General features: G+C 37.5%; 1 long non-coding RNA gene across 1 annotated transcript; it reads left to right on the plus strand.

Annotated features, from left to right (window-relative positions):
- LOC139361798 (uncharacterized) lies at positions 1-26,267 on the plus strand. The gene is made up of 3 exons (XR_011619440.1): positions 1-135; positions 19,488-19,572; positions 25,844-26,267. It is a non-coding gene; the product is annotated as an uncharacterized lncRNA (long non-coding RNA).
- The last annotated feature ends 1,604 nt before the right edge of the window (positions 26,268-27,871 follow it).

A 27,871-nucleotide genomic window follows, 5' to 3' on the forward strand; every position in this document is an offset into this window, starting at 1 on the left:
CTAGCCACAACATGGGCTAAGTAATCTGACCTCTACTTCAGAGCAACCTGTGACGTTTGCTAAAACCTTCACTGAGACTGCATTGGGATTGAACTTCCCTCAGCAAATTCTGCCTCTATTCCATCTCTTCCACAGGTAATGATCATAAAAGCATGTCATAATAAACTTATTTTTCCAGACTTACCTTCATGTCAGCATCTGCTTTCTAGAGAAGCCAATCTATAGCTCCACCTCATCAGAATTACTTTTAATTTTTTTTTTTTTTGGCATAGTTTAAAGTGGATTTCCAGTGAAAAGTTATAGGGGCAAAAATTGTACTAAACACAGCCTGATCCAAAGGATAAGAAGGAAAACCTTGAAAATTTTACTGAGCATCTGTAATGTGGCTGCATTCTAGTTTATGGTTCTTTTGTACATTATCAATTCTTTCTTTCCTAATGTTTATAGTACCAATATATTCACATCATCCTCCAGGAACACTATCAAATTAAAATACACTCACTGCTAACAAATTTTATGTAATGAAAAGAAAACAATGCTCATTTTAAACAGAAAACAGGTTTATAATGGCTTGGAGAATGCTGAATGTGCGGTCTATTCTTGTGTCTTCTGCTTTGCTCATTCACTCTCTTTTTTCTTATTCTTTATTACATTACATTCTTTGCCAACCTCCCTTCAATGCTCAAGTCTCCAATTCTTTATGAAATATCTTTCCACTCCTATTCCCTTTATCTGTAGAGTTTGTGCATGCTATTCAATTAACTCACTGAAAGCTTTTGAGCTCTATAGTTTATATCTCCAAAGGTCTCACAAACTTTTTAGAGACAGAGAGTATGTATTGTCGTCCTTTAAATCCTTTAATGAGCCCAGTACCTCACACATCACCTACTGGAAAAAGAGACAAAGACAGATATGAAACTCTTCTTTGCAGTTTTTCAAAGAAAATCAGAGATAATCTTTCCTGAAAAATGTCTAAATTTTCTTCTACCTAAAAAACAGGGGAAGCATTTTCAACTCGAAATTACATGGATAAATAATCAATATCAATACCCTTCATCTATATTAATATTGAAGAGTGAGGTTTAGAGGTAAATGATAATACTCAAGCATTACTTAGATATTTTAGAGGTTAAACATAAATGGATCTAATAAATAAAGATGGGCTGGCTTAATTTTTGGTGTTAATTCAATAAATAATTATCATACACTCACAATATTCTAGAAATTAGGGATATGAAGTTCATTTCTTTCTAATCAAAGCAACACGATTTTTTTTTACTAGTTCCAGTGAACAAGTAAGAACAGGTAACCTACAAAGCATTGACCAACAAAACTGATGAAAGGAAGGCACATTTTCAAAAGTCACAGATCCAAATCCATTTAAAAAAATTCTCAGAGTATTAGTTCACAGAACGTGTTTTTTAAAAAACTTACACCACTGGGGCGCCCAAGATGGCTGAATAGGAACAGCTTCAGCCTTCAGCTCCCAGCATGAGCAACACAGAAAACGACTGATTTCTGCATTTTCAACTGAGGTACCGGGTTCATCTCACTGGGGAGTGTCAGACAGTCGATGCTGGTCCACGGGTGCAGCCCAACCAGAGAGAGCTGAAACAGGGCAAGGCATTACCTAACTGGGAAGTGCAAGGGGGAAGGGAATTCCTTTTCCTAGCCAAGGGAAATTGAGACACACAACACCTGGAAAATCGGGTAACTCCCACCCTAATACTGCGCTTTACCAAGGGTCTTAGCAAACGGCACACCAGGAGACTGTATCCCACACCTGGCCACGAGAGTCCCACGCCCACGGAGCCTCCCTCATTGCTAGCACAGCAGTCTGAGATCTAACTGCAAGGCAGCAGTAAGGCTGGGGGAGGGGCGCCCGCCATTGCTGAGGCTTAAGTAGGTAAACAAAGCCACCTGGAAGCTCAAACTCAGTGGAGCCCACCGCAGCTCAAGGGGGCCTGCCTGTCTCTGTAGATTCCATCTCTGGGGACAGGGCAAAGCTAAACAAAAAAACAGCAGAAACCTCCGCAGAGGTAAATGACCCTGTCTGACAGCTTTGAAGAGAGCAGTGGATCTCCCAGCATGGAGATTGAGACCTGAGAACGAACAGACTGCCTGCTCAAGTGGGTCCCTGACCCCTGAGTAGCCTAACTGGGAGATATCCCCCACTAGGTGCAGACTGACACCTCACACCTCACACGGCGGGGTACACCCCTGAGATGAAGCTTCCAGAGCAAGAATCAGACAGCAACACTCACTGTTCAGAAATATTCTATCTTCTGCAGCTTCTGCTGCTGATACCCAGGCAAACAGGGTCTGGAGTGGACCTCAAGCAATCTCCAACAGACCTACAGCTGAGGGACCTGACTGTTAGAATGAAAACTAACAAACAGAAAGGACACCCACGCCAAAACCACATCAGTACATCACCATCATCAAAGACCAAAGGCAGACAAAACCACAAAGATGGGGAAAAAGCAGTGCAGAAAAACTGGAAATTCAAAAAATCAGAGCACATCTCCCCCTCCAAAGGAACACAGCTCATCGCCAGCAATGGAACAAAGCTGGATGGAGAATGACTTTGATGAGCTGAGAGAAGAAGGCTTCAGTCGATCAAACTTCTCAGAGCTAAAGGAGGAACTATGTACCCAGCGCAAAAAAACTAAAACCTTGAAAAAAGAATGGAAGAATGGATAACTAGAATAATCCATGCAGAGAAGACCTTAAAAGAACTGATAGAGATGAAAACCATAACATGATAACTACGTGACAAATGCACAAGCTTCAGTAACCGACTGGATCAACTGGAAGAAAGAGTATCAGCGATTGAAGATCAAATGAATGAAATGAAGCGAGAAGAGAAGAGTAGAGAAAAAAGAGTAAAAAGAAATGAACAAAGCCTGCAAGAAGAATGGGATTATGTGAAAAGACCAAATCTACGTCTGATTGGTGTGCCTGAAAGTGACGGGAAAAATGGAACCAAGTTGGAAAACACTCTGCAGGATATCATCCAGGAGAACTTCCCCAACCTAGTAAGGCAGACCAACATTCAAATTCAAGAAATACAGAGAACGCCACAAAGACACTCCTCGAGAAGAGCAACTCAAGACACATAATTGTCAGATTCACCAAAGTTGAAATGAAGGAAAAACTGTTAAGGGCAGCCAGAGAGAAAGGTCAGGTTACCCACAAAGGGAAGCCCATCAGACTAACAGCAGATGTCTCGGCAGAAACTCTACAAGCCAGAAGAGAGTGGGGGCCAATATTCAACATTCTTAAAGAAAAGAATTTTCAACCCAGAATTTCATATCCAGCCAAACTAAGTTTCATAAGTGAAGGAATAATAAAACCCTTTACAGACAAGCAAATGCTTAGAGATTTTGTCACCACCAGGCCTGCCCTACAAGAGATCCTGAAGGAAACACTAAACATGGAATGGAACAACCGGTACCAGCCATTGCAAAAACACACCAAAATGTAAAGACCATCGATGCTAGGAAGAAACTGCATCAACTAGCAAGCAAAATAACCAGCTAATATCATAATGACAGGATCAGGTTCACACATAACAATATTAACCTTAAATATAAATGGACTAAATGGTCCAATTAAAAGACACAGACTGGCAAATTGGATAAAGAGTCAAGACCCATCAGTTTGCTGTATTCAGGAGACCCATCTCACATGCAGAGACACACATAGGCTCAAAATAAAGGGATGGAGGAAGATCTACCAAGCAAATGGAAAACAAAAAAAAGCAAGGGTTGCAATCCTAGTCTCTGATAAAATAGACTTCAAACCATCAAAGATCAAAAGAGACAAAGAAGGCCATTACATAATGGTCAAGGGATCAATTCAACAGGAAGAGCTAACTATCCTAAATATATATGTACCCAATACAGGAGCACCCAGATTCATAAAGCAAGTCCTTAGAGACTTACAAAGAGACTTAGATTCAGATACAATAATAATGGGAGACTTAAATGCCCCACTGTCAACATTAGACACATCAACGAGACAGAAAGTTAACAAGGATATCCAGGAATTGAACTCAACTCTGCACCACGTGGATGTAACAGACATCTACAGAACTCTCCACCCCAAAGCAACAGAATATACATACTTCGCAGCACCACATCACACTTATTCCAAAATTGACCACATAGTTGGAAGTAAAGCACTCCTTAGCAAATGTACAAGAACAGAAATTATAACAAACTGTTTCTCAGACCACAGTGCAATTAAACTAGAACTCAGGACTAAGAAACTCAATCAAAACTGCTCAACTACATAGAAACTGAACAAACTGCTCCTGAATGACTACTGGGTACATAACGAAATGAAGGCAGAAATAAAGATGTTCTTTGAAACCAATGAGAACAAAGATACAACATACCAGAATCTCTGGGACACATTTAAAGCAGTGTGTAGAGGGAAATTTATAGCACTAAATGCCCACAAGACAAAGCAGGAAAGATCTAAAATTGACACCCTAACATCACAATTAAAAGAACTAGAGAAGCAAGAGCAAACACATTCAAAAGCTAGCAGAAGGCAAGAAATAACTAAGATCAGAGCAGAATTGAAGGAGATAGAGACACAAAAAACCTCCAAAACATCAATGAATCCAGGAGCTGGCTTTTTGAAAAGATCAACACAATTGATAGACCGCTAGCAAGACTAATAAAGAATAAAAGAGAAAAGAATCAAATAGATGCAATAAAAAATGATTAAGGGTCCATTGGTCTATATCTCTGTTTTGGTACCAGTACCATGCTGTTTTGGTTACTGTAGCCTTGTAGTATAGTTTGAAGTCAGGTAGCGTGATGCCTCCAGCTTTGTTCTTTTGACTTAGGATTGTCTTGGCAATGCGGACTCTTTTTTGGTTCCATATGAACTTTAAAGCAGTTTTTTCCAATTATGTGAAAAAACCCATTGGTAGCTTGATGGGGATGGCATTGAATCTATAAATTACCTTGGGCAGTATGGCCATTTTCACGATATTGATTCTTACTCTCCATGAGCATGGTATGTTCTTCCATTTGTTTGTGTCCTTTTATTTCACTAAGCAGTGGTTTGTAGTTCTCCTTGAAGAGGTCCTTTACATCCCTTGTCAGTTGGATTCCTAGGTATTTTATTCTCTTTGAAGCAATTGTGAATGGAAGTTCATTTATGATTTGGCTCTCTGTTTGTCTGTTACTGGTGTATAAGAATGCTTGTGATTTTTGCACATTAATTTTGTATCCCGAGACTTGGCAATCATTAAAAAGTCAGGAAACAACAGGTGCTGGAGAGGACGTGGAGAAATTGGAACATTTTTACACTGTTGGTGGGATTGTAAACTAGTTCAACCATTAAGGAAAACAGTATGGCAATTCCTCAAGGATCTAGAACTAGAAGTATCATATGACCCAGCCATCCCAATACTGGGTATATACCTAAAGGATTATAAATCATGCTGCTATAAAGACATATGCACACGTATGTTCATTGCGCCACTATTCACAATAGCAAAGACTTGGAATCAACCCAAATGTCCGTCAGTGACAGACTGAATTAAGAAAATGTGGCACATATACACCATGGAATACTATGCAGCCATAAAAAAGGATGAGTTTGTGTCCTTTGTAGGGACATGGATGCAGCTGGAAACCATCATTCTCAGCAAACTATCACAAGAACAGAAAACCAAACACTGTGTGTTCTCACTCATAGGTGGGAACTGAACAATGAGATCACTTGGACTCGGGAAGGGGAACATCACACACCAGGGCCTATCATGGGGAGGGGGGAGGGGGGAGGGATTGCACTGGAAGTTATACCTGATGTAAATGACGAGTTGATGGGTGCTGACGAGTTGATGGGTGCAGCACACTAACATGGCACAAGTATACATGTGTAACAAACCTGCACGTTATGCACATGTACCCTAGGACTTAAAGTATAATAAAAAAAAGATAAAGAAAGAAAAAAGAAAGAAAGGACATACCTTGGCAGCTCCAGACAGAGCAGTGGGTGGTGGCTCAGAATGTGAATTACAGCTCCAGACCTACTGTAAGAACAAACCAGCAATCCCCAGAGGACCCACAGACCCTCTGAAGAAAGCAGACTGCTCCTGCAGGAACCACAAAACTGTGAGTGCCCCAACAAAACTGTGAGTGCCCCAACTGCAGAAGTGGGAAAGGGAGACTGTCCTCTCCCTAACACACACTCCCATTCAAGAAGCTGAAGGTTTGTTCGTGAGAGAAGTTTCTGACACTACCTGGAGCTGAATCAATTTGGAGAGCTGAGCAAAATACAGCGGTAGAGGAAGCAGCACAAAAGCCCTGGGAGCTCACTGGGTCCCCTAGCAGGCCATTCCTGCCTGACACCACAGGGATGCAATGGGAGAGGAGCAGGGGGTAAAACTACACAGGGAGAAGCAAATCTCTAGCTGAACTTTGTAACAATTTCAATGGGGAGAGAAGCCTCCTGGCCAGAACTCGGGGAAGGGTATGAATCCAGTATGCAGACTCCACAGAAGCCGGAGGAACCAAGCCCTTTTCTTTCACAGCTTGGAGGCAGGTAGCCTGGGGCAGATTTTCAAGCTCATATGGCTCTCTGCCTGGAAACAGTCCAGGGGCTGTTTGGGGGGGACACAGTGGGAAGGGTACAGCACTTCGGATTGTGTGGGAACTAGGTGAGGCCTGTGACTGCTGGCTTTCCCTCACATCCCTAACAACCTGCATGACTCAGCAGAGGCAGCCATAATCTTCCTAGGTACATAACTCCATTGACCTGGGAACCTCACCTCCATTATTCAAAGCACCCACAGCCAAGATCCGCCCAAGGAGAATCTAGCCCTGCCCCTATCTGATGGTGCTTCCCTACCCATCCTGGTAGTGGAAGCCAAAGGCTTATAATCTTAGGAGTTCTAGGGCCCTGCCCAAATCCCCTTCCTCTCCATGCTACTACAGCTGATGCTCTCTGAAAAGTGCCACTTCCTGGAAGGCAACCAACCAGCACGTAAATGAAACATTAAACCACCAAAGCTAAGAACTTTCAGAGTCCATTTCACCCCCACTTCCACCTCCACTGGAACAGGTGCTAGTATCCACAGCTGAGAGACCCATAGATGGTTCACATCACAGGACTCTGTACAGACAAACCTCAGTACCAACCCAGGGCCTGGAAGACATGCAGGGTGGCTAGACCTAGAAGAGAGATAACAATCACTACAGCTGATTGTTCCTTCCTCAGGAAGCCATATTCATAGGAAAAGTGGGAGAGTACTACATCAAGAGAGCACCCCATGGGACAAAAGGATCTGAATAACAGCCTTCAACCCTAGACCTCCCTCTGACAGAGCCTACCCAAAAGAGAAGGAACCAGAAAACCAACTCTGGTAATATGACAAAACAAGGATTTTTAACACTCCCCCCCAAAAATCACACTAGCTCACTAGCAATGGATCCAAACCAAGAAGAAATCCCTGATTTACCTGAAAAATAATTCAAGAGGTTAGTTATTAAGCTAATCGGGGAGGCACTAGAGAAAAGCAAAGCCCAATGCAAGGAAATCGAAAAAACAATACAAGAAGTGAAGGGATAGACATTCAAGGAAATAGATAGCATAAAAAAAAATCAAAACTTTAGGAAACATTGGACATACTTATGGAAATGGAAAATTCTCTGGCAAGTCTCAGCAATAGAATTGAACATGTAGAAGAAAGAAATTCAGAGCTCAAAGACAAGGACTTCAAATTAACCCAATCCAACAAAGACAGACAAAAGAATAAGACAATATGAACAAAGCATCCAAGAAGTCTGGGATTATGTTAAACTACCAAACGTAAGAATAATCGGTGTTCCTGAGGAAGGAGAGGAATCTAAAAGTTTGGAAAACATATTTGGGGGAATATTAGACGAAAACTTCCCTGGTCTTGATAGACACCTAGACATCCAAATACAAGAAGCACAAGAACACCTGGGAAATTCATTGCAAAAAGATTATCACATAGGCACATTGTCATCAGGTTATCTAAAGTTAAGACGAAGGAGAAAATCTTAGGAGCTGTGAGACAAAAGCACTAGGTAACCTATAAAGGAAAACCTATCAGATTAACAGCAGAGTTTTCAAAGAAACTCACATAAATGACTCATATAAAACTAAAGGGGTGGAAAAAGGCATTTACTGTAAATGGACCCCAAAAGTGAACAGTGATAGCTATTCTTATATCAGACAAAACAAACTTTAAAGTAATAGCAGTTAAAAAAGACAAAAAAAAAAAAATCACAATCCTTTTTTTTTTTTTTTTTGAGACGGAGTCTCACGCTGTTGCCCAGGCTGGAGTGCAGTGGCGCGATCTCGGCTCACTGCAAGCTCTGCCTCCCAGGTTCACGCCATTCTCCTGCCTCAGCCTCCTGAGTAGCTGGGACTACAGGCGCCCGCCACCGCGCCCGGCTAATTTTTTGTATTTTTAGTAGAGACGGGGTTTCACTGTGGTCTCGATCTCCTGACCTTGTGATCCGCCCGCCTCGGCCTCCCAAAGTGCTGGGATTACAGGCTTGAGCCACCGCGCCCGGCCAAAAATCACAATCCTAAACATGTATGCACCTATCACTGGGGCTCCCAAATTTATAAAACAATTATTAATAGACCTAAGACATGAGATAGACAGCAACACAGTAATTGTGGGGGATTGCACTACTCAACTGACAGCACTAGACAGGTCATCAAGACAGTAAGTCAACAAAGAAACAATGGATTTAAACTATACCTTGGAACAAATGGACTTAACAGATATACACAGAACATTCCATCCAACAACCACAGAATACACATTCTATTCAACAATGCATGGAACTTTCTCCAAGATAGGCTATATGGTAGGCCATAAAACGAGCCTCAATAAATTTAAGAAAATTGAAATTATATCAAGCACTCTGTCAGACCACGGTGGAATAAAACTGGAAATCAATTCCAAAAGAAACCTTCAAAACCATGCAAATACATGGAAATTAAATAACCTGCTCCTGAATGAGCATTGGGTCAAAAACAAAATCAAGATGGTAATTAAAAAATTATTCTAACTGAATGCCAATAATAATACAATCTATCAAAATCTCTGGGATACAGCCAAGGTGGCGCTAAGAGGAAAGTTCATAGCCCTAAACACCTATATCAAAAAGACTGAAAGAAAACAACAGACATTTTAAGGTCATATCTCAAGGAACCAGAGAAACAAGAACAAACCAAAGTCAAATCCAGCAGAAGAAAGGAAATAATCAAGATCAGAGCAGAACTAAATGAAATTGAAACAAACAAACAAAATACAAAAGACAAATAAAATGAAAAGCTGGTTTTTTTGAAAAGATAAATAAAACTGATAGACAATTAGCAAGATTAACCAAGAAAAGCAAGGAGAAAATCCAAATAACCTCATTAAGAAATGAAATGGGAGCTATTACAACTGACACTACTGAAATACAGAAGATCATTCAAGGGTACTGTGAACACCTTTATGCAAATAAACTAGAAAACCTAGAAGAGATGAATAAATTCCTGGAAAAATACAACTCTCCTAGCTTAAATCAGGAAGAATTAGATACGTGAACAGGCCAATAACTAGCAGCGAGATTGAAATGGTAATTTAAAAATTACGAAGAAAAAGAGTCATGGACCAGACAGATTCATAGCAGAATTCTATAAAACCTTCAAAGAAGAATTGGTACCAATCCTTTGACACTATTCCACAAGATAAAGAAAGAGGGAACCATTCCTAATTCATTCTATGGGGCCAGCATCACTCTAGTAACAAAACCAGAAAAGGACATAACCAAAAAAGAAAACTACAGACTGATATCCCTGATGAACATAGATGCTAAAATCCTTAACAAAATGCTAGCTATCTGAATCCAACAACATATCAAAAAGATAATCTACCATGATCAAGTGGGCTTCATATCAGGGATGCAGGGATGGTTTAACATACTCAAGTCAATAAATGTGATACACCACACAAACAGAATTAAAAACAAAAATCACGTGAATATCTCAATAGATGAAGAAAAAGCATTCAACAAAATCCAGCATCTCTTTATGATTAAAACTCTCAGCAAAACTGGCATACAAGGGACATACCTCAATATAATAAGAGCCATCTATGATAAAAACACACAGCCAACATAATACCGAAGGGGGAACAGTTGAAATCATTCCCTATGATAACTGAAACAAGACAAGATGTTCACTCTCAGCACTCCTCTTCAACATAGTACTGGAAGTCCTAGCCAGAGCAATCAGACAAGAGAAAGAAATAAAGGGTATGCAAATCAGCAAAGAGGAAGTCAAACTGTCCCTGTTTGCTGACAATATGATTGTTTACCTTGAAAATTCTAAGGACTCCTCCAGAAAGTTCCTAGAACTGATTAAATAATTCAGTAAAGTTTCCAGATACAAGATTAATATATGCAAATCAATAACTCTTCTATACACCAACAGTGACATACCAGAGGATCAAATCAAGAACTCAACCCTTTCTACAATAGCTGCAAAAAAACAAAAACAAAACAAAACAAAACTTAGGAATATACCTAATCAAGGAATCGAAAGACCTTTACAAGAAAAACTACAAAACACTGCTGAAAGAAATCATAGATAATATGAACAAATGGAAATATCCCATGTACATAGACGGGTAGGATCAATACTGTAAAAATGACCATGCTGACAAAAGCGATCTATAAATTCAATGCAATCCCCATCAAAATACCATCACCATTATTCACAGAATTAGAAAAAACAATTCTAAATTCATATGGAACCAAAAAAGAGCACGCACAGGCAAAGCAAGACTAAGTCAAAATAACAAATCTGGGGGCATCACACTACCTGATTTCAAACTATACTATAAGGCCATAGTCACCAAAACAGCATGATACTGGTACAAAAATAGCCACATAGACCAATGGAACAGAATAGAGAACCCAGAAATAAACCCAAATACTTACAGCCAACTGATCTTTGACAAAGCAAACAAAAACATAAAGAGGGAAAAGGACACCCTATTCAACAAATGGTACTGGGATAATAGCCTAGCCACATGTAGGAGAATAAAACTGGATCCTCATCTCTCACCTTATACAAAAATCTACTCAAGATGAATTAAGGACTTAAACCTAGAACCTGAAACTATAAAAATTGTAGAAGATAACATTGGAAAACCCCTTCTAAGACATTGGCTTAGGCAAGGATTTCATGACCAAGAACCAAAAAGCAAATGCAATAAAAACAAAGATAAATAGCTGGAACCTAATTAAACTAAAGAGCTTTTGCATAGCAAAGAGAACAGTCAGCAGAATAAACAGACAACCCACAGAGTGGGAAAAAATCTTCACAACCTATACATCTGACAAAGGACTAATATCCAGAATCTACAATGAACTCAAACAAATCAGTAAGAAACAATCCCATCAAAAAGTGGGCTAAGGACATAAATAGACAATTCTCAAAACAAGATATACAAATCGCCAACAAACACCCATAAAAATGCTCAACATCACTAATTATTAGGGAAATGCAAATCAAAACCACAATGCAACATCACCTCACTCCTGCAAGAATGGTCATAATCAAAAAATCAAAAAAAAAAAGTAGATGCTGGTATGGATGCAGTGAACAGGGGACACTCCTCCACTGTTTCTGATAATGTAAACTAGTACAGCCACTGTGGAAAACAGTGTGGAGATTCCCTAAGGAACTAAAAGTAGAACAACCATTGGATCCAGCAACCCCACTACTGGGTATCTAGCCAGAGGAAAAGAAGTCAGTTTTTGAAAAGCTTCCACATGCATGCTTATATCAGCACAATTCGCATTTAAAATTGTAGAACCAAGCCAAATCCCCATCCATAAACAACTAGATAAAGAAACTGTTGTATATATGTACAATGGAATACTATGCAGCCATAAAAAGGAATGAATCAACAGCATTTGCAGTGACCTGGATAAGATTGGAGACTATTATTTTAAATGAAGTATCTCAGGAATGGAAAACCAGACATCGTATGTTCTCACTGATGTGTGGCAGCTAAACTATGAGGATGCAAAGTCATAGGAATGATGCAATGGACTCTGGGGACTTGGAAGGAAGAGTGGGAGGGGGACAAGAGATAGAACACTATAAATGTGATGCACTGTATACTGCTCAGGTGATGGATGCACCATAATCTCACAAATCACCACTAAAGAACGTATTCATGTAACCAAACACCACCTGTACCCCAATAACTGATGGAAAAATATAAAAAAAGGAAGGGATATAAGGTAATAAAAGCCATCTGTGACAAAACCACAGCCAACATTGTACTGAATGTGGAAAAATTGAAAGCATTATCCCTGAGAAATGGAACAAGACAAGGATGCCCATTTTCACTTCTATTCAACATAGTACTGGAAGTCTAGCCAGAGCAATCAGACAAGAGAAATAAATCAAGAGCATCCAACTTGGTAAAAAGGAAGTCAAACTGTCAGTGTTTGCAGATTGATATGGTTTGGCTGTGTTCCCACCCAAATCTCATCTTGAACTGTAGTTTCCATAATCCCCATGTGTTATGGGAGAGACACAATGGGGGATAATTTAATCATGGGGACTGTAACCCTCATGCTGTTCTCATGATAGTAAGTTTCCACAATATCTGATGATTTTATAAGGGTCTTTTTCCCCTTTTGCTCTGCACTTCTCCCTGCTGCTACTATGTAAAGAAGGACATGTTTGCTTTCCTTTCCACCATAATTGTAAGTTTCCTGAGTCCTCCCCAGCCATGCTGAACTGAGTCAATTAATCCTCTTTCCTTAATAAATTACCCAGTCTTGGGTATGTCTTTATTAGGACAAAAAAAAGTACTTAGGAATATACTTAAGCAAGGAGTCAAAAGACCTCTACAAGAAAAACTACAAAACATTGCTGAAAGAAATCATAGATAACGCAAACAAATGGAAACACATCCCATGTACATAGATTGGTAGGCTCAATATTGTAAAACTGACCATGCTTTATTAGCAGTGTGAGATCAGACAAATAGAGTAAATTGGAACTGGGTATTGGGGTGCTGCTATAAAGATACCCAAAAGTGTGGATGCAACTTTAGAACTGAGTAATTGGCAGAGGTGGGAACAGTTTGGAGGGCTCAAAAGAAGACAGAAAGATGTAGGAAAGTTTGGTATTTCCTAGAGACTTGTTGAATGGCTTTGACCACAGCACTGATAGTAGTGTGGACAATGAAGTTCAGGCTGAGATGATCTCAGATGGAAATGAGAAACTTGTTGGGAACTGGAATAAAGGTGACTCTTGCTATGTTTTAGCAAAGACACTGGTGACATTTTACCCCTGCCCTAAAGATCTGAGGAACTTTGAACTTCAGAGAGATGATTTAGGGTACTTGGTGGAAAAAATTTCTAAGCAGCAAAGCATTCAAGATATGACCTGCATGCTGTTAAAAGCATTCGGTTTTATGTATTCACAAAGATATGGTTTGGAATGGGAACATATGTTGAAAAGGGAAGCAAAGCCTAAAAATTCCAAAAACTTGCAGCCTGAGGATGCAACAGAAAAGAAAATCCCTTTCCTGAGGAGAAATTCAAGTTGGCTGCAGAAATTTGAATAAGTGAGGAGAAGCCAAATCCTAATCACCAAGACAACAGGGAAAATGTCTCCAGGACATATCAGAGACCTTAGAAGCAGACCTCCCATCACAGGCATGGAGACAGGCCCAGGAGGAAAAAATGGTTTTGTGGGCCAAGCCCAGGGTCCCTGTGCTTTGTCCAGCCTAGGGACTTGGTGTCCTGTTTCCCAGTTGCTCCAGCCATGGATAAAAGGGGCCAAGGTACAGTTTGGGCCATGGCTTCAGAAGGTGCAAGCTCCAAGCCTAGGCAGTTTCCACATGGTGCTGAGCCTTGTGGTTCTGTGTGTCTTGTGGTTCTTGTGGTTCTGTGTTCTGTGCAGGTGCACAGAAGTCAAGAATTGAGGTTTGGGAACCTCTGCCTGGATTTCTGAGAATGTAAGGAAACACCTGGATGTCCAGGCAGAAGTTTGCTGCAGGGGTGAAGATTTCATGGAGAACCTCTGCTAGTGCAGTGCAGAAGGGAAATGTGGGGTGGAGCCCCCACACAAAGTCATTACTGGGGCATTGCCTAGTGGTGCTGTGAAAAGACAGCCACAGTCCTCCAAACGCCAGAATAGTAGATCCACCAACAGCTGGCACCATGAGCCTGGAAAAGCTGCAGACACTCAATGTCAGCCTGGGAAATCAGCCAGCATGGGGACTGTACCCTGAAAAGCCACAGGGGCAGAGCTTCCCATGGCTGTGGGAGACCACTTCTTGAAACAGCATGACCTGGATGCGAGACATGGAGACAAAGGAGATCATTTTAGATCTTCAAGATATAGTTACAGCCTCACTGGACTTCAGACTTGCATAGGGCCTGTAGTCCCTTTGTTTTGGCCAATTTCTCCCAGTTAGAATGGGTGTATTTACCCAATGCCTGTTCTCCTATTGTATCTAGGAAGTAACTAACTTGCTTTTGATTTTACAGATTCATAGGTGGAAGGGACTTAAAGTTTTTAGCTTAAGAAACTTACAAACTTCACATACTCCAGAGAGGACTGAAAAGTAATCTGAAGAGAATAGAAATGTTATGATATATAATAATATTGAAATGTTCCTGTTTCAGTGTGAGAAACTCAACAGGAAGAATCAAAAATTAATTATAAGATTCCTGAGGGGAATTTGGTTTGGTAAGATTTGTTACCCCATGATATTGTTTGTCTCTGTGTCTCCACCCAAATTTTATCATGAATTGTACTCCCATAATTCCAACGTGATGTGGGAGGGACCCGGTGGGAGATAATTTGAATCATGGGGACAGTTTCCCCCATATTGTTCTCATGGTGGTAAATAAGTCTCATGAGATCTGATGGTTTTATCAGAGGTTTTTCCTTTTGCATCTTCTCTAATTTTTCTCTTGCCACCACCATGTAAGAAGTGCCTTTCACCTCCCACCATCATTTTGAGGCCTCCCCAGTCATGCTGAACTATATGTCCAGTTAAACCTCTTTTGCTTCCCAGTCTCAGGTATGTCTTTATCAGCAGCATAAAAACGGACCAATATACCACATGAAACAAATCTTACCAAAACAATAATAAAACTTAAAAATGTGTGAAGAGGTTTTTGCAAACTTTCCGTAAGACATCTGGCTGAAACTTAGAAGAAAATGAGGCTATTATTGCACTTTATCTCTTGTAATAAGAACCCAGAGGTTAGGCCAACAAGTCTCCAGGAAAACACTTTCTGAAGTCCAACTAAAATTGATTTTCAATTTTTTAAAAAATAGCAAACTATAACAATTTGAATGTCATTATTTTGGATTTTGACTCATCTATATTCTCTAAATATTTATCAATATGAATTGATGTTATTAATGAAATAAGTGAAATGTATATTATAAGGAAAAATTCCAGACATAGAAACAAGAATATGCTTTAAAAATAGATTTTCACTCACCATGAAAATATTATTTAATTACAGTCTTAATTATTTATAGATAATTGCTATGAGCCAGACACTGGGAAATAAGTGTATAAATACGTGTTCCCCAGCTTTTCTGAAATTTCAGTCCAGCAGAAAAGACAGACATTTAATACATAATCATAAAAAGTATTAAAGTTTGAAATTCAATTAATACTTCCCATTTATTTCTATGTGTTCAAAAATGATAAAGAACTATTTGTAAAAGAGGCAATATAGGTTCTATTTTTATTTACTCACTTCATAACTGGTGTGAGAACTGTGAAAAAATGAACACCATATCTACCCCAGAAGTGACTGAAAGATGGATTTGAAATGTCGGAAAAGCATGTGATGTTTCCAAAGTTTATTTGCTTTGATTAAATGTTATTTGACTATCCAGGCTATTCTTTTTACTTAACATAGGTACTTGGAGAAATCGCATTACCACTCTGAGCTTTAGATTCTTCTATGAAACAGAGATTACATTTTTCTCATAACGCTGATATGAGGATTAAATAAAAAATCATATCTAGTGCTAAACGCTATGCTAGAAAGTTTCCATAGGGTATGTCATTTAGTTCTTCCAATTATTTATAAAGTTGCTATTATCCCCATTTTGCAAATGAGGAAGGTGAGGTTCAGAGTGATTAAGTATTCCAACTTGTACACAGAGTCAGACACGAAATTGGGACATGAAAGAAAGTCCCTCTGATTCTATATCTTATTCTCTTTCCATTAAACCTTACTTCATGTCAAGCCTATTTATATTTTAAAAGGTTATCTTTAAAGATAATATATAACCCAAGAGATGAGACTCTACTGGGGAAATGCCTGATTCCATGACATGCTAATAAATGTCTGCCTGAAGTGAGTGTAATTCTACTTGGAAACAGGGAGGAAAGACTGGACATTTATTTGAAGCCATTCTCAGGCCTAAGAATCGCTAAGAGTGTTTTTTGAAATGTATTCCCCTCCTTTCTTCATTTAATAGTGATACCTGCAAGATTCTCTTTAGTAAAGCCAAAAGCAGTAGCTGTTGCCAAGAAAATATCCCACATTTGTTTCTAATCCAGGTGGTTGAAGTTTGATTTGTACTGAAACACAATAGCAGTTTATGTGTTGGAAACCTCCCCTGTCTGTCAAAACATGTTAGACACTGCATCAGCAGCAAGCTGCTTAAATTGTCACAGTGAATTTCTTAGCTATTTTCAAACTGTTTGGAAGCATGAAGAGAAAAAGCCTAAACAATTCATAAAATTTATAAAATTGTTTCAGCATATGGAAGTATAGCTATTTTTAAAATTGTGTCCTATTAAAGCCCATTAATATACTAAATTGAAGATATCTGGACTCTCAATCATCAGAGGATGACTAAAGCTGTGCTAGGTAGCCATAGATGACCATTTTATATCATCTTCCTATAGTAATGAATTTGGGAAGAAATCTAAGATAGTGGTGTAAACCAAAAATAAAATTCTAAAGCCCCCTAACCATCTGATTGAACTTTCTGCTTGGCCAGGGTCATTTTAAAATTTAACCTGAGATTGTTTCAGGCCATAATGGGAAGTGACGGTCAGACATGCCTCACTATACCTCTCTAGCATTAACATCAACAGATACCTTTAAGTCTGATAAGAAACATTTTACAACCTAATCTCTCTGAAGCCTACTACTGGAAAGTTTCCTCTGCAAATAAGAACTTTGGTCTCCACAACCTCTTATCATAACCCAGACACTACTTTCTACTGATCTCAGGTCTTTAGATAAACTCCACCAATTGTCAACCAGGAAATTTTTAGATCTACCTATAAGTTGGAAGGAAGCCCCTGCCAACCACTTCGAGTTGTGCCACCTTTCTGAACGAAACAAATGTATTTCTTAAATGTATTTGATTGAAGCCTTATCTCTCTAAAATGTATGAAACCAAGATGCACCCTGACCACCTTGGGCACATGTTCTCAGGATTTCCTGAGGGCTGTGTCATGGGCCATGCTCACCCACATTTGGCTCAGAATAAATTTCTTCAAATAGTTTATAGAGCTTGACTCTCTTTATCAACAGTGACCATCATTCTGCCTCTGAAAAGTTGTTTCCTCAGAACAACTTCTCTTTGGTTCAACCTGTAAAAAGAACAATATGTACCAGTTTATAATTTAAAATATTTCCTCTTACTCCCCAGTTATTTTCCTATCCAACCAGCTCTGCTCAAACAAATGGTGGGAGGAAGGTGGGGAGTTCACTCTGCCCCCCTTGCCCAGTAGAGTCATTTTGCTTTTGTGATTTCTTGTACGTGTTAAAATCTGGGTAAAAAGCTAATGAAGACCAAAGAACATTAACAAAAATGTCTTTTATGAGCAATTTCTTTTTGCCTCTGTAGAGGAAGGAAAAATGGCTTCCCTCTAACCTTCCATGTTCTTTGGCTGCGCTACAAATTAAAATAACATAAGGCAGATTAACAGGAGAAAAAGCATTTTAATTACACACATATGCAAGTGCATGAAACATGAGCCTCAAGGAAGGGTCAGATGATTGAAGCTTATACAGTGTCCTGAGCTACAGAAAAGAATAGGGGTTTGGGTTTTCTAGTGGGTAGAGCTGGTGATACATGGTGTGAGAGAGTGAGGGGAAGAAACATATGGTGACTAGAAGTTGTGCTGTTATGTAAATAATAAATATCTTGGGTAATAAAAGACGCTGGAATGGCTCTCTTCCTGATGCAGATACTTTACTAACGTAGATTTTCTTTATAGTTGTAAATTTTCATTACCAAAAAAAAAAAAAGCAGCTTCCAGAGCTACTCCTGTGTCTGCAGTTTCTCATAATAATCAGCTCAAAATATGCCAAAGAAAGGTATTTTAGGGGGCATATCTGGTGTCCTACAGTCATATTTTGGCGTAGTGTGTTCCTGAATCTCATCTTGTCCAATGCAGATTCTAGACCTGGAATTAAAATTTCTAATTGTGGTTTCCTGGCTTTTTGAAGTATTACAAAGTTCAACACCTCAGTTTGTCTCTAAAGTAAAGATGAAAATATCTGTGTGTTCTCTAATTTACATAGCAGCAGAAAAAAATCTATATAGTGCATTTCTTAAATCTCTTCAGAAGAAAAGGATGAGGTTTGCAAATTTTTGTCATAATTTTATTAGACAAAAGAATAAAACAGGCTCTATTTTTTCAATTTTGATATTTGCAGTTTAAGTTTAAATTGAAAAGACAAGATGCTCTGAAACTATTAATTATTCAAATGGCAAATGCTGATCAAGTCATTGGATATCTTTTGTGCATGTATGTCTGGCTACAGAGACAAGCAGTTTGCATGTGTGTGTGTGTTTGTGTATGTGTGTGTGTGTGTGTTTTAACTCTGAGTGGCACTAAGAACTAAAGCCACGTGGGAGGAACCACATGACAGCATTTGCGCTATAATTCTTCAATATCCAGGTGTTGCTCAAGTTGCTATCTCCCTTATGCTGTAACATGACCCTGTGGCCTATAACTTGTTATATTTATTGTTTTTACTTAGTTATGCTTCCAGGTGTATTCTGTGTGGCTAGTTTCTAATCTAGATCACTAAACAAACAAATCATTCTATGAGATACAATTGCTGTTCTCAGGCGGTAAAAACAAGGCAGAGGCCGGGTTTTATATTCATCTTGTATTCCCTTCCAACACCTAGTTCAATGCTTGGCACTCAATAAATGTTTGTTGAAAGGAAATTAAATACTAAACAGAGATAGAGATTGTGAGTTTAGAAGGGAGGGTGGTAGTTGTTGGCATTGTGGATGGAGGTCCAGAATCCCAACTAGGAAAAATGCTTTTGTGTTCATTCAGTTTTTGTTTGTGAGTCTGTTTGTGAGACTGCAGATTGACTGATAGACAATCTAGTAGCAGAATGCAACCAAAGAGAGATCTTTTTTGCTTATTTTCCATTCAACAGAAACCAAAAACCACTGAGACTTCCCTGAAAGATCCTGATCACAAGATTTCAGAACAAAGAAGTTGTGACACAGTGTCTTCTTCCTGTGAGTCCCAAATCCCTGATATTTATCAAAGCTCTACCTTCCAAATCTCCTCCACCCCTGCTGCCATTACTTTTTTAAAGTGCTAATCACACTATCCTCTGTCCTCCCGCAACAAAAAAAAGAAAACCAGGAAAAGAGTTCAGGGTTGCTAATCTATATAAAAGTCCTAAACAAAGCAAATACAGCTAATACCATGTCTTATTAAATTGAACCCTCACTTACTGGAGTGATAAAAGGTGATAAGATCTATAGGACTGAATCCATTTTACACACCACTATTCAAACTAATCCTCCCCGTGGTTCAGGGAACAAAGAGTTCCGCCATGGGGAAAACAGGGGTCCTGCTTTTTATTCCCTAACTCTCCTGTTCTTGCTGGTCAAAGCAAAAGCCATTAATCTAATACTCTGCACTTGTATTCAGAACCACAGCATCTTAAATCAATTGGTGGTCTGGCCAACTAGCTATTAAAAAACAAATAGTCTTTCTAGCTTTAGAATCTTCTCGCATAGGCAGAGTAACCACAGAGAAATCATCAGCAAAAGGTAATAACTGGGCTGACAGAACTATTTTCAAACTATGGTTTAGTCTTGAATTTAACTAAAGCTCTTCAAAGAGATTAAATACTTTTGAATGTGAATTTTTTTCTCTTATGAGGAGAGAAAATTTTAGAATTCCAATTACTATTGTATTAACTTGGTAGACATTTAATTATTTCCAAAAGATTTATAATAAATTAGTCTACTAAAGCAAAGTCAAAACTTCTTTTCCTAATATTGAATATTGATCAATATGTAGAAAAGAATACAATTAGAATTCTATACAGGAAAATATCAGAAGTTGTTTTGAACTACAAGTGTTCAAAAAACTACTTCATTAAGATTTTTCAACTTTTGTGATAACCATTCTCTTGTAATTTACTCTTCAGCTACCTGATTCCTCAGATTAAGTATAACGAAACACAAATTGATCTTTTCTTAGTAAACAGGTATTGTGATGTATTAAAGGTATCATTACAGAGGCAGAGGCAGCAGAACATGAAGCAATGTGAGGTAGATCAGAATACCAAGGGTACTGACCCCGAAAGAGAACCAAGAACTCAGTATCTTTGTTTCCATTGCTTTATTAATAAATAATTATGTATTCTCAACTTTTAAAGTTGCATGTAGAATTGAAGTATGAGTTCTTCACAGCTGAAGAAAGAACAAAAGAGAAAGATAGAAATGTTTATTTATGACAGAAGTAAAAGAATAATAATAAGAGGAAGAAAACTAGACTGGAGCCAGATCAAACTAAGATTTTTTTTTTTTTTTTTTTTTTTTTTTTTTTTTTTTGAGATGAAGTCTCACTCTGTCACCCAGGCTGGAGTGCAGTAGCAGGATCTCAGCTCACTGTAACCTCCAACTCCCGGGTTCAAGCAGTTCTCTGCCTCAGCCTCCCGAGTAGCTGGGATTACAGGTGCCCACCCCCATGCCCGAATAATTTTTGTATTTTTATTAGAGACGGGGTTTCATTATCTTGGCCAGGGTGGTCTTGAACTCCTAACCTTGTGATTCACCCACCTCGGCCTCCCAATGTGTTGGGATTATAGGTGTGAGCCACAGCTCCCAACCTAAGATATTTTTTTAAAGGGTAGAAGGAAGGAAGGAATTCTAACAGTAGATTAATGTTTAAGAGCAAGGCTATATGGATTTAAAGTGGAATTTAAACTTAAAGAACTTTAAAGACAGGAATAATGTAAAAGAAATGAATAATTTCAGGAAAAAAAAATACTACAAAAAGTTTATCAGATTTGGGGCAGGAGAATCGCTTTAACCTGGGAGGCAGAGGGTGCAGTGAGCCGAGATCGTGCCACTGTACTCCAGCCTGGGCTACAGAGCAAGACTCTGTCTCAAAAATATATATATATATCAGATTTTAGAATTGATTAAATTTCTGGAAGGACAAAAGATAAACACTAAACAGTCATAGTAAAGCATCAAGATGGAAAATGGTGATGGTGTGGCAGGGAAGATAAAAATCCAGCATCTGAGTAGAGATTCAACACCTAAGTAGTTGTTGGAGAAAGATCAGTCATAACTACAAAACTGGATATTGCCCTCCGAGAAGAGAGAAGCCACACTCACTGAGTTAGTGAATGTAAACAATAGAACAGAGACTTAAGGGTTTGGATTCTATAACTGACAATTTTGTTTCTTCCATTCTCAGTCACTTCCATTTATGCTCCTAGGCACTCACTATTCAAACATTTCCTGAACAATCATTTGCCAGATTCTGTGCAGCTTTGGAAAAATATTGGTGAGACAGGAATGGTCCCAGTTCTCAAGGAGTTAGTATAAAATGTTGAGTGTTTGTGTAATAGTGGCTGAGTGTATAGAGCAGGGAGAATTACAATAGTTTAATGTTACTGGAGATTTGAGTCAGAAAGTGGAAGCATACTTAAGATGTTAGACTAAATAATGGAGGGTTTCATATGCCCTGTTAAGAAATTTAAACTATATCCTCTGAAATAGATATATCACTGCAGCTATCATACAGGATGAATTAGAAGAGGGTAAGATAGGAGTAAGGAAATCAGGTAAGAGATGAGAGCTTAAAATAGCAACAATGACAAGGAGGGTAGCAGGCAGTAATGTATCCAGGAAATATTTAAAAGGTAAAATTTGTGAAAATTGAAGAGTAAGTTGAAGACTACTACAGATGTCTAGGTTAGATGACTATTTACATGTCCATGTGATTAGCTGAGTTAAAGAATTAGGGAAATGAAGCAGGTTAGATTGGTGTTTTGTTAGGATGATGAGGCCAGAACCTGCCAGGTTCAATCTTGATCATCCTGACATTTATGTAACCTTTGGAAATCAAGTTAATCAATTTAATAAATGGTTAAAACGCAAGTAAGAAGCAGAGCTGGATTTGTAAACCATCAGTAAACAAATGATGGATAAACATCAAATTCAAAGAATATAATTTCAGGGAGAATTTAATTTTCTACTTTACATGTGAGATACACTTAATTTCTCTGTATTCATGAGTCTACATTCCTTTTGGTCTCAAGACTAAAAAAACAGCAATTTATTTTTATTTTGAAAATTCTATAGTAAAATTTAGAATAAATTTATTCTTTAGAATAAATGAAATTCCACAGAGTGACCGTCATATAAGAAGAGAAGGGTGAAGACAGGAACATGGAAACACCAACATTTACAGGGTATCTACACAAGAACAGACTAGAGCGAGGAAAAGAGGAAACATCCGACAACTAGAAGTGGTTTTTAACTTTATTTTTAAATTCCCAAGATGATTAATGAAACTTTCTTTTCCCCACTTCTTTATCTTCCAGACTGATGTTTTTAAAAAATACAAGTCATTATACCACGCGCTATAATGCTTAGGTGTAAAAAACCCTGGAAAACAAAAGTTGAATGATGTTGTAGATTGATTTGTGCTAATTCTCATTGCATCTCTTCATGATGAATCCAGTTAACAATTTTTTAATGGCATAAATTATGTGATTTTGCTAGTTTCCCTCCAAGTGAACTCAACACAGAACTCAGGCACAACAGGCATTATGCAAAGTACGTAGATGACTCTTACACTGCTGTCTGGGGATAAGTTATTAAATATTTATTGAAGACTAATACCTGTGCTGAGACAACTTACCCATGGCACTTTCCCCTACCCTACAGAAAATTAGGCTAAGGAAGGCCTGTATGGCATCTCCTAAATGGAGTCTAGAGATAAACGATACCGTCATAGAGCTTTTTTCCTAGAAGTGATCTGCAAACAAAACTCCCATATTTTTACAAATATTCTCATTAATATTTATTCAGGTATGTTGAATATAAATGTTAAAAGACAAGGGTGTGGATCATTTGTCAGAATTTATTATGATTTCTAGTATGCAAATTCCTAGATTTACTAGAGTAGAAGATTTTTGACTGAATTCCAAGTTCATACTTAATTCACCTTCGTCACTCCTACCTAATGTCTGGCACAGTGTTTTATAAATGGTAGGCACTCCACCACATATTATATAGAATGTATTGAATTATTTTCAGACAGAATATTACCTCTATCTTTTTGTTGTTGGTTTGGAAAATTCAGATTATAAATTTTATAACTCTATGACTATATTTTTGACTGGGGGTCTCTTACTGACCCCAGTGGTTTTTTAGGCTATGCAGTTGACCTGCAGTCTTTAGCTGTGTACCTTTCCTGGTCTCTGAAACAAACACTCTATGAATAATCTGCATTATTTTATTACTGAAAAGAAAAATTGTGTGTATTTTCTCCTAATCTTTGTGATAACGCTTTTTTCTTTCTGTATCATTTTTTCTTCTGTTCATCAACACCCACATTCATCTAAGGATCTTTTTACACATTAATTATCTAATCTTGACTTTTTGATATTACATTTCTACAAAAAGACTTCAGAAATCATTTTTAAGTGATGGTAGTTACAAGATAAATTTAATTCAATTGACAACAACCCGTAGTTTAGTGGAGGTAGGGCAATATACTACTGCTACTTTTTGTACTAGTGTTTCATGATAGAATGAAAAAGAGTAGAGAATGTAATAAAGAGAGATTGACAACCTCATCAGCTGATGGGATATTAAGAAGGAAAAAAAAAAAATAGGTGAGATTTTCAGAGATGATAAGGAAAAGAGCTCAAATGCTACTGAAAATTAGCCCACATGCCATTTTTTAATATATGTGCTTAAGGTCTTAGTTTTGAAGTTTTTTATGCACATTTTCTCATTCTAGCTCCTAACAGTCCAATGTTATACAAAATAGAATAATGCAGCCTGATTTTAAATACCTGTTAATATGTAATTACATATTTTTGTAATTAAATTTTTTCCATATAAAAGTTATTGTGCTTGGTTTGAAGAATTCAGAATTTGCTCTGGCTTAAGTTCTAGGTTTATCATGGAAGAATATATCTAGGTCAGGTCTGGTAAATATTTGACTGTCATTGACTATTTGAAGATTAGTTGCAAATGACTTTTTTGCTGAAGATATAAAACGAGTATGTTTTAAGACATTTTCATGATGGCATTTAGGGAAATGCTAACATTTCCTTTGTTTCTGACCTACAGATCTTTGTTTGCATTAGGAACATAATGATGGGAAGAGACAGAGAGCACAAAGCAAATAACTTTTTTGGAGTTGCTCTGCAGTCCAATCAAAGTCTTATTTTTCCAATCAGCGTAGACTTGTTTTAAGTCAAGAAAATATCTATTGATATTTATTGAAACAGAACAGCTAAAATAAACATAATTTTATGAGATAATGTAAAAACTGCTTGGAGTACATGGAGAACATTTTGTCAGTTTGAGAAGGAATGCTAGCTGTTTTGAACTAAAATAAATTGAGAACTGAAATAATCCTGTTTCTAAATTGTCCACTGTTTGTCAAGTTACAGTCTTGGTACAGTGTTTCTTGTTTTAAAAAATGGCTGTAAATGTATCTATGTATAAAACTTTAACTGAAACATATAGTGATTTATATATTTTATTCTTTCAAATAATGTTTAGGAATAATACTTGGATTCTTTATGGCCAAGTATTAAAATACAAAGTGGAGAATAATTTTTTGCATTTTTATATTTTATATGTAGTAAAACCAAAACTGACAAGTTAAATGATGGTGGCAGCCGTATAACAAGTCATTTCTCGTGCCAGAAAATTTAGTGCACCAAACTTTTATTTATTTTCCTTTAGGGGAATTTACTAGAAACATGTTTCTTCAGAAGCAGAAGAGATTTTTTTTTAACAATTACCATGACGGAATTACCATCATGTCTTCACTATATAGAGGTATCTCTGAAGGGCATGTTTGGTATGGAAGAGTAAGAGAGTAACAGACAGTAGCTGATTCTTTATATTACTTGGAGTCTAAGGGACATCGTGAAAATTTTCTTTTAGACAGCAGCTGCTGTTGGTTATAGGCGTGCATCATAGCAGTAGTATTAGTAATGCCCACATGAACAATTTCACCTATTGTACTACCTTCTGATATGATAGATAATTAATAGGCAACACATTGTGAAAATTCAAATCTGTTGATTGTCTATCTCCTGGCTATTTCTTACAGGTTGTTCCAGATTTTACTCTCTAATTGAATGACTATTTAAGAAGGGAAACGAAGGGAAGGGAAGGGGAGAGAAGGGGAGGGGAGGGGAGGGGAGGGGAAGGGAAGGGGAAGGGAAGGGGAAGGGAGGGGAAAATTTTTTAAAAACTATTAAATAATGTTTCTCTTTCTATTTAGTGTGGGTGAAACAAACGTGTTTCAGACATCTAGACAATTGAGCTGTAGCCACAATGGAAATTGTCATCAGTTGATAGAATCTCAGAAATGAAAAAAAAAGTAAAAAGGAATGTGGTAAAGAAAAAGCGCTGTAATCACTGGAAAAAGAAAACGAGCCCTAACAAGGATTGGCAAGAGCAAAAATTGTAATGGGAGAAAGTCAAGTAGTCATTCTTTTACTCTTTCAACAAATATGTGTTAAGCACATCCTATATTCCAGACACTGTACTGTACAGTAATGGCCCTAGTCAGAGAAATTAAGGAAGAAAAAGAAATAAAAGGGATGCAAATCAGAAATAAAGAAATAGAATTATCTCCGCTTGCAAACATGAGCTCATATATAGAAAGCCCTAACGACTCTACTAGACAACTGTTAGAACTGATAAATTCAGTGAAGTTGCAAGATTAAAATAAATCAATATACAAAAATTAGTAGTATTTCTATACACTAACAAACTATCTGAAAACAAAAACTTTTAAATTCAATTAAAAATAGAATGTAAATGAATAAAATAATTAGGAATAAATTTACCAAAGAGATGAATGATCTGTACATTGAAAACTATAAGAAATTCATGAAATAAATTGAAGAAGATGCTAATAAATGGAAAGATACTTCATCATCATAGATTGGAAAAGTTATTATTGCTAAAATACCCAGACTACCTAAGGCACTCTGTAATCAAAGTACAATCCCTATCAAATTTATATCTATGTGACATTTTTTACATACATAGAAAAAACAATCCTGAAGTTTATATGGAACCACAAAATACCATGAATACTCAAAGCAATGTTGTGCAAAAGGAGCAAAAATGGAGGCATCACACTACCTAGCTTCAAAATATACTGCAAAGCTATAGTACTCAAAACAGCATGGTACTGAAATAAAAACAGACATATAGACTAATGGAACAGAGTAGAGATCCCAAAAAAAAATCCACTGATTTATGGTCAACTGATTTTTGACAAAGATGCCAAGAACATACTATGGGAAAAGATAATCTCTTCAATAAATGGTGTTAGGAAAACTGGATCTCTATACACAGAAAAAAGAAACTGGACCCCAATCTCATGCCATACATACAAATCAACTCAAAATGGATTAAAGACTTAAAAGTAAAACTTGAAACTGTAAAGCTACTAAAAGAAAAAACAGAGAATATGGTTCTTCACATTGATCTGGGCAAAGATTTTTTGGATATGACCTCAAAATCACAGTCAGTAAAACAAAAAATAGACAAATAAGACTGCATGAAACTCAAAAGGTTTTGCACAGTAAGGAAACAATCAACAGAATAAAGTTACAATCTACAAAATGAGAGAAAATATTTATAATCCATACATCTGATACGAGTTTAATATCCAAAAATATATAAAAAACCCAAACAACTTGGTAACCAGAAAACAATCTGATTTTAAAAAGGTTTAAGAAATACATATTTCTCAAAAGAAGATACACAAATGGCTACAGGTGTATGAAAAAATGTTGAACATCACTAATCACCAGAGAAATGCAAATTAAAACCACAATGAAATATCACTTCACTCCTGTTAGAATGGCTATTATCAAAAAGACAAATGATAAAATGTATTGACAAGGATGTGGAGAAAAGGGAACCCTGGTGCACTGTTGGTGGAAATGTAAATTGGTTCAGCCGCTATGGAAAGAGTACAGATTTCTTCAAAAATATTTAAGAATATAACTACCATATATGTAATCCAGTAATTGTACTTCAAAAACCATGAAATTTTCTCAAAAAGAATATGCACTCTTCATTGCAGCATTATTCATAAATGTTAAGATATGGAATCAACGTAAGAGTCCACTGAGTAATAAAAAGGTAAAGAAAATTGTGTGCGTGTGTGCATTGTGTGTATACATAAGATAGTAGTCTTATAAAAGAAAATCATGTAATTTGCATGATTAAATCTAGAAGACATAAGCAAGACACAGAAAGATAAATACTATATGATCTCACTTATATG

The sequence above is a fragment of the Macaca nemestrina genome, chromosome 2, assembly GCF_043159975.1.
Source record: "Macaca nemestrina isolate mMacNem1 chromosome 2, mMacNem.hap1, whole genome shotgun sequence".
In the NCBI taxonomy this organism is placed as follows: domain Eukaryota; kingdom Metazoa; phylum Chordata; class Mammalia; order Primates; family Cercopithecidae; genus Macaca; species Macaca nemestrina.